The 10135-nt window shown below is 40.0% G+C and overlaps 1 pseudogene; it reads left to right on the top strand.

Moving 5' to 3' along the window:
* The first annotated feature begins 8742 nt into the window (after positions 1-8742).
* On the top strand, positions 8743-9919 carry LOC136135436 (large ribosomal subunit protein uL30 pseudogene; annotated as a pseudogene).
* The last annotated feature ends 216 nt before the right edge of the window (positions 9920-10135 follow it).

Genomic DNA, 10135 nt, shown 5'->3' with positions numbered 1-10135 from the left:
TTTTCATCAATTACACAAAAATTAATAATTGTAATAGTGACTCAGTTCTGACGAAAGGAAGTTAAATTTTTTGAACTTATGTATAAATTTCCTTGCTGAGAATTTTGATAAGATGATGAATAAAAGACTTCTAAGCAAAAAATATTTATTACATTAATATAAAATTCCATGAGGATGTGGAATTGAAGTGCAAATTTAAGGAGAAAACTTAAATAATGACATAAAATTTCAACTATTAAAGAAGAGCTTATTCATGTATGATTTAAGTGGGTGACGGTGGAGGTCCAGGATACATGATATTTAGATTATTTTCAATACATTTAAAGAAATTATATAACAAATAATTATAGTGCCAGTATCCTTTTAAGCTGTTTAAACATAGGAAGATTTAGATATAAACTTTAAAACATGTAAGGGAGTACATACTTTTAAGAAATTATTTTATAGAGTATGAGAGAAAAACAGTTTGAAGATCACAGCTCTAGAAAACCTGATGTTTATTTCCAAGTCTCAGGGAGCTGTTGTGTTGATGGGATAGAAGGTCATGCCTGCCTGAACCCTGAGACAGCACAGGGAACCTGGAACCTGAGATTGAGGTCTGATCAATGTGTCTCTTTCCCACTATCCATCATGACTGAGTTGGATTATTTCAGGAATGCAAGGTTGGTTTAACACTTGAAAATCAACCAATTTAATTCCCCCATCCAAGCCTAGGGTCACAGATGTTTTAAGTCCCCTTGGCCATTGTATATATATAGAAATAAACACCACTAGCCACCATCCCTTCCTTTACTTATCAAGCAACCCGTTGAAAGCAACCTGTTTTCTCTTGAAAACTTTTTTCTTTCTTCAATGCGTGGATAGTGGAGGGTGAAACACGTGTGTACTCTAACCAACTACCTTGAAAGAATGGTGGCTACTCTGTCTCTTCTCCCTGGCTGCGTATTCTGTCTTAACACAGTGTTCTTCCAAGAGCGGCTTTTCTACCTGCAGTTGGAATCCCTGTAGATTCCTGGGCCCCAGCTCAGAACCACTGAGTCAGGCTTTCTGGGAATCTGTGCTTTAAACATCTCCCTCCCCAGTACCCTAAAGTTTATAAAATGCCATTCTAACTCACTTTCACTATTCACACTGTTCAGAAAATAAAGTCTCTATTTTATTTCCACACTGGGGCCTTCCCTAAACCCTGTCTTGGCCTTTCTGCGACCTGACTGTTCCTCCTCTGATCCCTTTGAGGGTTTCACTTCCTTCCTATATTCCCCCAAATCCCTATGCTCCCCAATACATATGCCTCCTGCCCCGTTCTCTTCAGATTTCAGTTGCCTGCCTTTCTGCTGATGATTCCCAAGTTCCCATCACTAATCCCAATGATTCTCCTAACAGTGGCCAGCTTTACTGAGTACTTACTGAGGAATGTGCACCAGACCTTCACTTTGATTAGCTCATTTATTGCCCAGAGTAGCCCCTTGAGATAGGTCATCATTATCACCCTCTTACAAATGATAAAACAGAAGCTCAGAGGGAGAAGCAACTTTTTCCAGCTTGTAACAATTAAAACTGGGTTTTGAACTTGGGACAGTTTGACCTCTTAACCTCTCTGTAGATACCTCACCTGTGCTCCAAAATGCCTGACACAACTTGGTACCTTCCCTTTGCATTCTCCCTCCCCAACTCCTAGGCCAGATATCTTCTGTTTGCCCTTCCAGAACCACAGGATGTAACCCCATGTCCTGAGTCTTCATATCTGGAAATACTCCCTGCAGATCTCTTAACTTCATCCTTTTACTCTCTTATCTCGCATTTTTTTGCCACTCACTCTCCTATTACTAAAAATGAAGTACAATGAAGATCTCTCAAAAATTATCTGAACTTAGTGACAGAACTAGAAACAAAGTAACATGTCCAGGTATGGAGGCTTCTCTACTTGTAAACAGGACGTTGCTGAGTCCATATTATGCAAAGTCTAAGTGATGGAACACAGGTAACCCTTGTTAAGGTGTGAAGTGAAGGTGTAAATAGAACCTTCACTTTCTTTTCTAACCTAATCACATACCTCTTCTTCCCCACATTTGACTCTGTCATTGCTTTAGTATTTATCAAAAATGAATAATTAATGATCATAAACCCTTCAGAAATAAGCACAAATAGGAAAATGCGGTAGACCAGAAGGCTGATCATGGTGGCTTTAATAATCAGTCCAGCCTAAAGATTTAATCCCTCAAATGTGCCTTTTATTTTTTAACTTGGATTATTTGTAATATTTTTTTTTCATATAAAAACCCAGAATTTAGCATTCTCTTGAGAAATCAGACAGTCCAGCAACAGCAGGTCCACTTTCCTACATGTCAGTGATTGGTAAGGGCAGAATGTTGACAGTTCTCTTTAGACAGGGCATGGGCTCCCCAGATCACTGCATCTCTACCATGTCCTGTCATCTCTCTGATTCTGCCCCTTAGTGTCAGCGGCCCTTCATCTTCCCACTTAGCGTTGTTTGTTTAATCTAGCCTGCAGTCTCCCTTTAGACTTGGGCAAGAGGAGCCTCTGCCCTGGACTCCTCACTTTTGTGTCTCTGAATATAAAACACACAAAAAAAAAATTTGCTAAAAGTCATGGGCAAGTCTGCCCTTCAACATCTGGTACTCAGCGGTGGCATTGTGCAACCCATGGCATTAAACAGGCACGCTTGTGACTGACACCGTTCAGACCCCGGGAAACACTTCACATCTCTGGTCGCATTCTGCAAAGCAAAAGGCACTTGCCTCTGAATGCCTTGAAGGTTTGTTGTCATACTGCTGCCAACATCAGACAACACTGCTTCATGGTGCATGGAGGATTTGAGCATGGGAAGCACTTAGGAAAGAGAAAAGACGACTGAATTAACTGTCGGAGCCTTCTCCCATGCCGTAAATGCATCAGATACTTGTATAGCCCATCTCCATAGCAATACCAGAGCAACCCCTTTCTTGTTTTGCATTGTCCCAATTCATTATTCTAGAGGTGCTTACAAAGAGCACAGTATTTGTACCAGGACATTTTGTAATATTAATTCATATAACTCTTCAATTTGCTTATACCTTGGTCCTGAGGTAACAGGCTTAGATTCTCAACATTGGCAGCTGGACAAACACTGAATGCTAAAATTGAAAGTAGTTTTATTTTTATAATGAATATTTAATGGGATTTAACAAATTCTTTTAACTATATATATATATTTCAGCTTTGTGTAAATAATTTTTATGTAAAGCTTGATCTCAATTATCATTTGTATTTTACCTTTCCATCTTAAATAATTTTGGACATTTTGGTAGAAAAAGATTTTAAAACATTTGTGAAGTATTTATAACATCTAATTTTTTAATGAGTATTCACATTTTTTATACTTTGATAATTGTATTTGATTGTTTTCCATTTTTTAGATGATTATTGACAAAATGAGGGGTCAAAAAATGACAGGATTTTATTTCGAACAGCCTAAGGGCTATATTTACCCCATGAACTAAGAATGGTTTTTATATTTTTAAAGGTTTGTACAACAAACCAAGAATATATGAGATCGACCACAAAACCTGAAACATTTATTATCTGAATCTTTACAAAAATATTTCAGTCTTTGGTCAATAGAATATAAATTATGTAAAAACCTGACTGTAACTATACATTTTATGAGTCTACTGAAATGGAAACAACAAAAAGAAATGGGATAAATAATAACTTATGAATTATGTTTGTTACTCATATGAATATCACAGGCCCATCAACAGGACACCCAGACATGTGCAGTAATCAGTAAATTCTCTCCTCTGGTTGTTTGCAGACTTTTAATCATATATAAACAATAACTTGACACATATGTTTTGCTTTTGTCATTATGAATGTATACGTGTCAAAGTGGGAAATTAAATGTTTTGAGATTTGTTTAATGACTTGCACGCCTCCTGGCATACGGTGTGCGAGCCATAACCCACGAATGTTGTTGGCAGATCTGCCTGTCCGTTTTCCTCTGCCCCCTGAGTGCATCTGAGTTTCAGTTTTGCCTTAGCCTAAAAATTTTGACCAGAACTCAAGTGACAGATCCCAGTATCTATCGCCCTCTGTTGGCGTTGAGCAGAGTTGTCACACTTTTGCTTCCGCGTGGAGTTGTGTTCAAATCCGGGAAAGCTCGGAGTTGAACACATAACTAGAGGAGTTTCTGTGCTTTGTATTAATATTCTGGTTACATAATAACTTCAAAATACTTGAAGCAGCAAAGGTGCTTTATGAGGCAACATTCCTATCCCAGAAAAAAAGTCATTTTGGTCAAATCCTATCTTTCTTTTTACTAATCATCATCATTGCTGCAAATGCTTTGGGCCAATGTTTCCATTCAGTCTCTCAGACCTTTTTATTGATATTATTTTGACACCGGGAAAGAGACGCATCTTCCGGTTAATTGGTGGAAGAAATAACACTAAGTCAAAGGATGGTAGGGCATTGATAACCCCAAGAAAGACTCAATCCCCTCGCCACTGGAGGCAAAATAAGACAGACGGAGAAGGGGGACGCGGAGAGGGATGGTAGGGGAGGAGCTGGGAAGGGAGAGTGAGAGAGGATGCCTCTGGGCTCCGACCCCCACTGGGTCCTTATCAGCTGCCTCTACCTTAACTGCTTCCTCCTTAACAGGCTTTCACCAGCTACGCCGCCGGGTTACTTTCTTTCTGGGTGGAAAGAGGTATTGCTCCTTTTAAGGGTGAGCCTTAGCGAATCGGAGCTTTGGGGTCTTTCTCCTGAAGCCCCGCTGACCAACCCCCAAGTGCAGGCTCTCAGTGGTCAGACCCCACTCATGAGAGCAAACAGACCACCCTCCCCGAGGGACGCCCCTGAAAACGTTTGCGACCTGTTCTGCTCTGGGATTGAGTCCCGAGAGGTTCTGAAAGTGCAGTGAGGGACTGTCTCAGCACTACAGACGCGTGCAGGAGTATCTGGATCCTGTTCCTTAAAGGAATCAGGAACGTTGCTCATCCCACATTTGAATCTACATCTGACACTTATTTTGTCCTGCGTTGTACCTACTCAGACATTTTCCTACAGTTGCATAAATTAGTTCTTACCTGTGGCTTTCAGTTTCACACCTTTTTAGGATCTTTACCATAACCAGAGAACTAATTTATGCAACTCTAGGTTAGTATACTTCTGAGTGTTTCTTTTAGGGTTCAACCTATAAAAGCCAGAAAGCAGAAAAAAAAAAAAAGTTTGGTCTAAGAAATTAAGAAAGATTTTCACTTTTGCTGGGGAGTACCGTTTAATTCTGCAACTCCCTTTTTAAAAATCCATTGAAGTAGTATTCTAGCACACTTGCTACATTTTCAACATTCCTAAAACTGCCCACAGTACTTTAAAAAAAAAAAAACCCTCTAATCACATTTCATGTTGACTTTCATTTTGTCACTTTGAATCGGGGCAAAAAGTCTCAAGATCTTTTCTGTTTTCTTGTTTTTGAAAATAGCGATTCCAAAGGAGGGGCAGGGGCCTTTTTCCCCATATAGGATTTTAGTTTTTAAACTCAGATCCACTGTTCTGATATGCTAAGACATCGGAGTCTTTCCGTGCCTATACTTTCCCTTAATTCCATCATTGACATATTTTGATGTCTGTAAACCCAACAGAAGGAAGGGTCCCGAGTAACCAGATGTAAGTCAGTATAAAAAAGGAGTTGGGGGGTCTTGGGGACACGGACTCCTCTTCAGAATCCCCTGAAGAGAGATTGACCATTGACAATTTAAATCTTCAATGCTTTATCTCTTTGTTTGAGTCTCGGAATGCCATTGATACCTTCTTTGTATTTATAATTGTTTTAATTAGCCACCCAGCAGGGGCCCCTCTCCCAGCTGGATTATGGGCAGCACAGCAGGACCTTACAACCCAGTTAAAACAAAGCCCAGACTTTATGGCTCGCTTAATTTCTTTTATCTGTATCAAAAATTTTTGTTCTTTTTTCTCTTGCTCTCCCTCATTTTCACTCTTTTTTCCCCTCCCCCTTGTGTTTGTGGGGTCAGGAGCAAAAAGCTTAGACTCCCAAAATGGCTTTGCTTTTGAAGAATCAAAGAATTATGGAAAAACCTCTACAGTGAAGATTTATCAGCAGCTCACATCTCAAGGAGGAAAATAGCATGTGCTTGTCCCCTGCTCTTCGTAACATGCCATAAACCTCTACCGTGATTGTATCTTGAGCATTACGCTGAAATTGATGTCGGTTGCTAAACTTCAGTGGGCGGAGGGGAGGGGAACGTTAGCAAGAAGGCTCCTCTGTTGTCCCTGGTGTTGTTTGTTCTATTTGACCACATCCTTCTTTTGTGGATGGAAATCTGGAGGATCAATTATGATGCAGATCTGACACCATTTCCATTTGTGGGAGCGGCGTGGCCAGGGATGTTTGGACTTTTGGAAATTCTTACATTGTTAAGACTGTTCTTCCTCCACTTTGAACTGGATGCTGCTACTTTGGTGTGATCACAAACACACTGCCTGACCCAGAGCATTTCATCAGAAGAAACAGAAACATAGGGCTTGTTTGTGGCTTTATAGAAATTGCCAGGGCCTCTCTTTATTTGTGAATCTATAGAACTGCCAGTCTAGAAATTAAAACAGGACTGATCCCTGTGGAAACATGCATCACTGCTAAAAGTAATCTTCCTTCACTATGCTGCAAATAATCTAGTTTAATTTTTTTCTAATAATATCCGAAATAACTTATTTGCATTTAAAAAGAAGTGATAGCTCCAGTTATCAGATATGGAAAAGGCTTTGAACTGGCTTCTGTATTTCTGTACAAAGGTCTTGTACAGAAATATTTATTTCTAGAACTTCCCAGCAACCAGACAGGGTTGGGAGTGGAGGGGTTTTGTTTTCAGTTTGTGTACAATTACCCAGTATTTGGGTGTCTTGAAAACCAAGGATGGTTATAATTAAAATTTTATCGTGTTACCTGGATTTATTTTTGGCTTTGTAGCCTATCAGAGACCCAGACATTCCCTTGGCTTTGTAAAACAGCAAATATCACAAAGACCATGAATAAATACCCATAGCAATTTGTTGGGTGCAATTGTAAGGCTTTGAAATTCAATGATAGGATTGAGAAGAGGCAGGAAACCCTGTGTGAGCTAGAGGTCTAGGGGTTGGGAGACTCTTGCAGGAGCCTAGTGTCCTTGAGGGGCACTAAATTACTAAAGGATCAAAGAACGATGCCCAACATTGTCACGTGCGACATATGTATATATTTATGTTCATGAAGATAGTATGGTTTGATGGTTGCACAACATCACGCGTGAGCTCTGCCTCTTAATTATACACTTTAAAACAGTTAATTTCATGTTAGGTGAATTGCATGTCAATAAAAAATAAAATGAGACAATCTCACCAAAAAAAAAAAAACCAGGATAATTAAGATTCGGAAAGCACTTTACAATTTACAGATTTTTTTTCTTCTATTTTTTAACATGCGCTGTCTGGCTTAATCCTCATAGGACAGGACCCCTTTGGGATCCATGTTTTGAATATTCATCTCATTTCGTATCCAGGCAAGGGGACTCGACTCACCTAGAGTCACCCTCTAGTGACAGCACAGAATGAGAGACTTAGAAATCCTGCTTTTCTGTAGTGCGCTTGCTCCATCAAAATGACAAACAACAGCCTAGTTTTCTACGTGTCGATTTGCAGGTTTTGTGGATGCTTGTTTGCTTGCTTAGATGGTATTAGAGTGGGAAATGTGGCGCTTAGAAGCCAAGCAGATCTGTGCTGGGAGCTGCTAAGTACTTGCTCTGAGCCCCTCCCCCCCCCCCACCGGCACCCACCTCCCGTGCTCATCTCCACCTGGGGCTGGATCTCACCCAGCCTCCCAGGGCTGCTGTGTGATTTCCAGAGCCAGCCCAAATGCAGTACATTATAAACATGCTTTATAGTGTACCTGTCATGCAGCCAGACCTCAGTAATGGAGCATTTTCACTTCTATGATGATGGTTATAATCACTGTCATTTTTATTCCTATAAATGTGACAACATTGACCCACAAGCAAAGGCAGAGAATTCTTTTCAGTGTAGAATATGGTTCAGAGCGTCAGCAATTTTAATCTGTGTGCAGATTAAAGATAAATAGGAATATTTTTTAAATCACTTATTTGGGAGATTTTTATTCCCCTCACAGATGTTACTGTGAATATCTGTATGTCTGTGTAAGTATATACATATCCATACAAGAAATCCCCATCACTGTAAAATATTATATGTTAGCATAGGCATGGAAGGAAAAACACTGGAGAAACCCATGGTCTCTGGAGTGGGTGGGCTCATAGTCTTTCCTTTCCATGGAATATGTTTTGTAACGCTTGATTTTTTGTTGGTTTGCCTTCTTCATCCTATATCACCAGTCCTGGAAGCATGCCAGGCACAAAGTGGACCCTCCATACATTTTTTGTGGAATTAATATATATAGCGAATATGTAACCAGGAAAGCAATGAAGGGAATTACACAAAATAAGTTTTACGAAATCACCGCTTTTATCACAGTAAGGAAAATACCCTATGATAATATACTGGTCAAATTTCCAACAAAAGATGTATTTCCAACTTTATTTTTCGCTTTCTTTTTTCTTAAGCCCGAACTGAAACAACAAAAGGCATGTTTTTTTCAGAATCTATTAGAGGCACTGAGCTCCTGGTGGAACAAGCTGGATGGCTCTTGTCCTGGCTAAATTCTATTAGCGGAGGGCCATGCCGGTGGCTTTGCGCTGCCTTGTGAGCTTCAGATGGTTTCGACTGCATCTCCTGAAGTCCCTCTTCATGACATCATTCACATCTGTGGCGACTTAAGCCTCCTGTTGCTTTGAAAAAGGAATTTGAGAATATGAAGGGTTTATACTCTCTAAACTAATTAGCAGTGACCAGTAACTTGAGGAGGCCAACGTGCCCTCTAGGACACTCAGTTTACCTGGGGGTCTCGCCAGGTCCATCCAGCCATTTCTAGATACGTTACCAACCCCAGTGAGGGAGGAAAGGAGGCGTGCACGTTTTTAAAATAGAGAACTAATTAAGTGTAGTTCTTCCAAGATTTCTTTTTGTGTGATGTGACCTGGCAACCAAATGTAGCATCCGGTGTTTGAGAAATGGATTTTCAAGGAAAAGGTGGTGCTCTATGGAAAAAAGTTTAATTATATAAAGCAATTAGTGAGATGGATACATTAAAAGAGAAGACAATAAGTGGGTTTTCTTGCATAATTGTAACATACAAAATATGTATTTATAACATACATAAATAATATAGTGTGCTCTATCCTGATATGGAACAAACTTGAAGATATAGTAAATAAGGAAGTCCAGGTATAAAATGGTGTACATAAGAACTGAAATTCGAATGGCTAGGATGGCAAGAAAAGCCAGCAACTTCTACGTACCCACTGAACCCAAATTGGCATTTGTCATCAGGATCGGAGGTATCAGTGGTGTGAGCCCAAAGGTTCGACAGGTGTTACAGCTTCTTCGCCTCCATCAGATCTTCAGTGGCACCTTTGTGAAGCTCAACAAGGCTTCAGTGAACATGCTGAGAATTGTGGAACCGTACATTGCGTGGGAGTACCCCAACCTGAAGTCAGTAAATGAACTGATCTACAAGCGTGATTATGGCAAAATCACCAAGAAGCGAATTGCTCTAACAGATAATGCGTTGATTGCTCTGCCTCTTGGCAAATACAGTATTATCTGCATGGAGGATCTGATTCATGAGATCTATACTGTTGGAAAACGTTTCAAAGAAGCAAACAACTTCCTGTGGCCCTTCAAATTGTCTTCTCCACGAGGTGGAATGAAGGAAAAGACCACCCATTTTGTAGAAGGTGGAAATGCTGGCAACAGGGAAGACCAGATCAACAGGCTTATTAGAAGGATGAACTAAGGTATCTACCATGATTACTTTTGTAATCTGGTCAGTTAATAAACAGTGACTGCTTTCAAATTGAAATTAAATTAATTAATTAAATAAAATGGTGTACGTAGTATAACAAAAAGCATATAGGTTTAGCAGCATCCCTGGACCACTAAATGCCAGAGGTACCCACCCCCCCCCCCAGCTGTGATAACCAAAAATATCTCCAGACAGTGTGAGATATCC

The sequence above is a fragment of the Phocoena phocoena genome, chromosome 15 (assembly GCF_963924675.1).
Source record: "Phocoena phocoena chromosome 15, mPhoPho1.1, whole genome shotgun sequence".
Taxonomy (NCBI): domain Eukaryota; kingdom Metazoa; phylum Chordata; class Mammalia; order Artiodactyla; family Phocoenidae; genus Phocoena; species Phocoena phocoena.
This window is presented reverse-complemented; position numbering and strand designations above follow the sequence as displayed.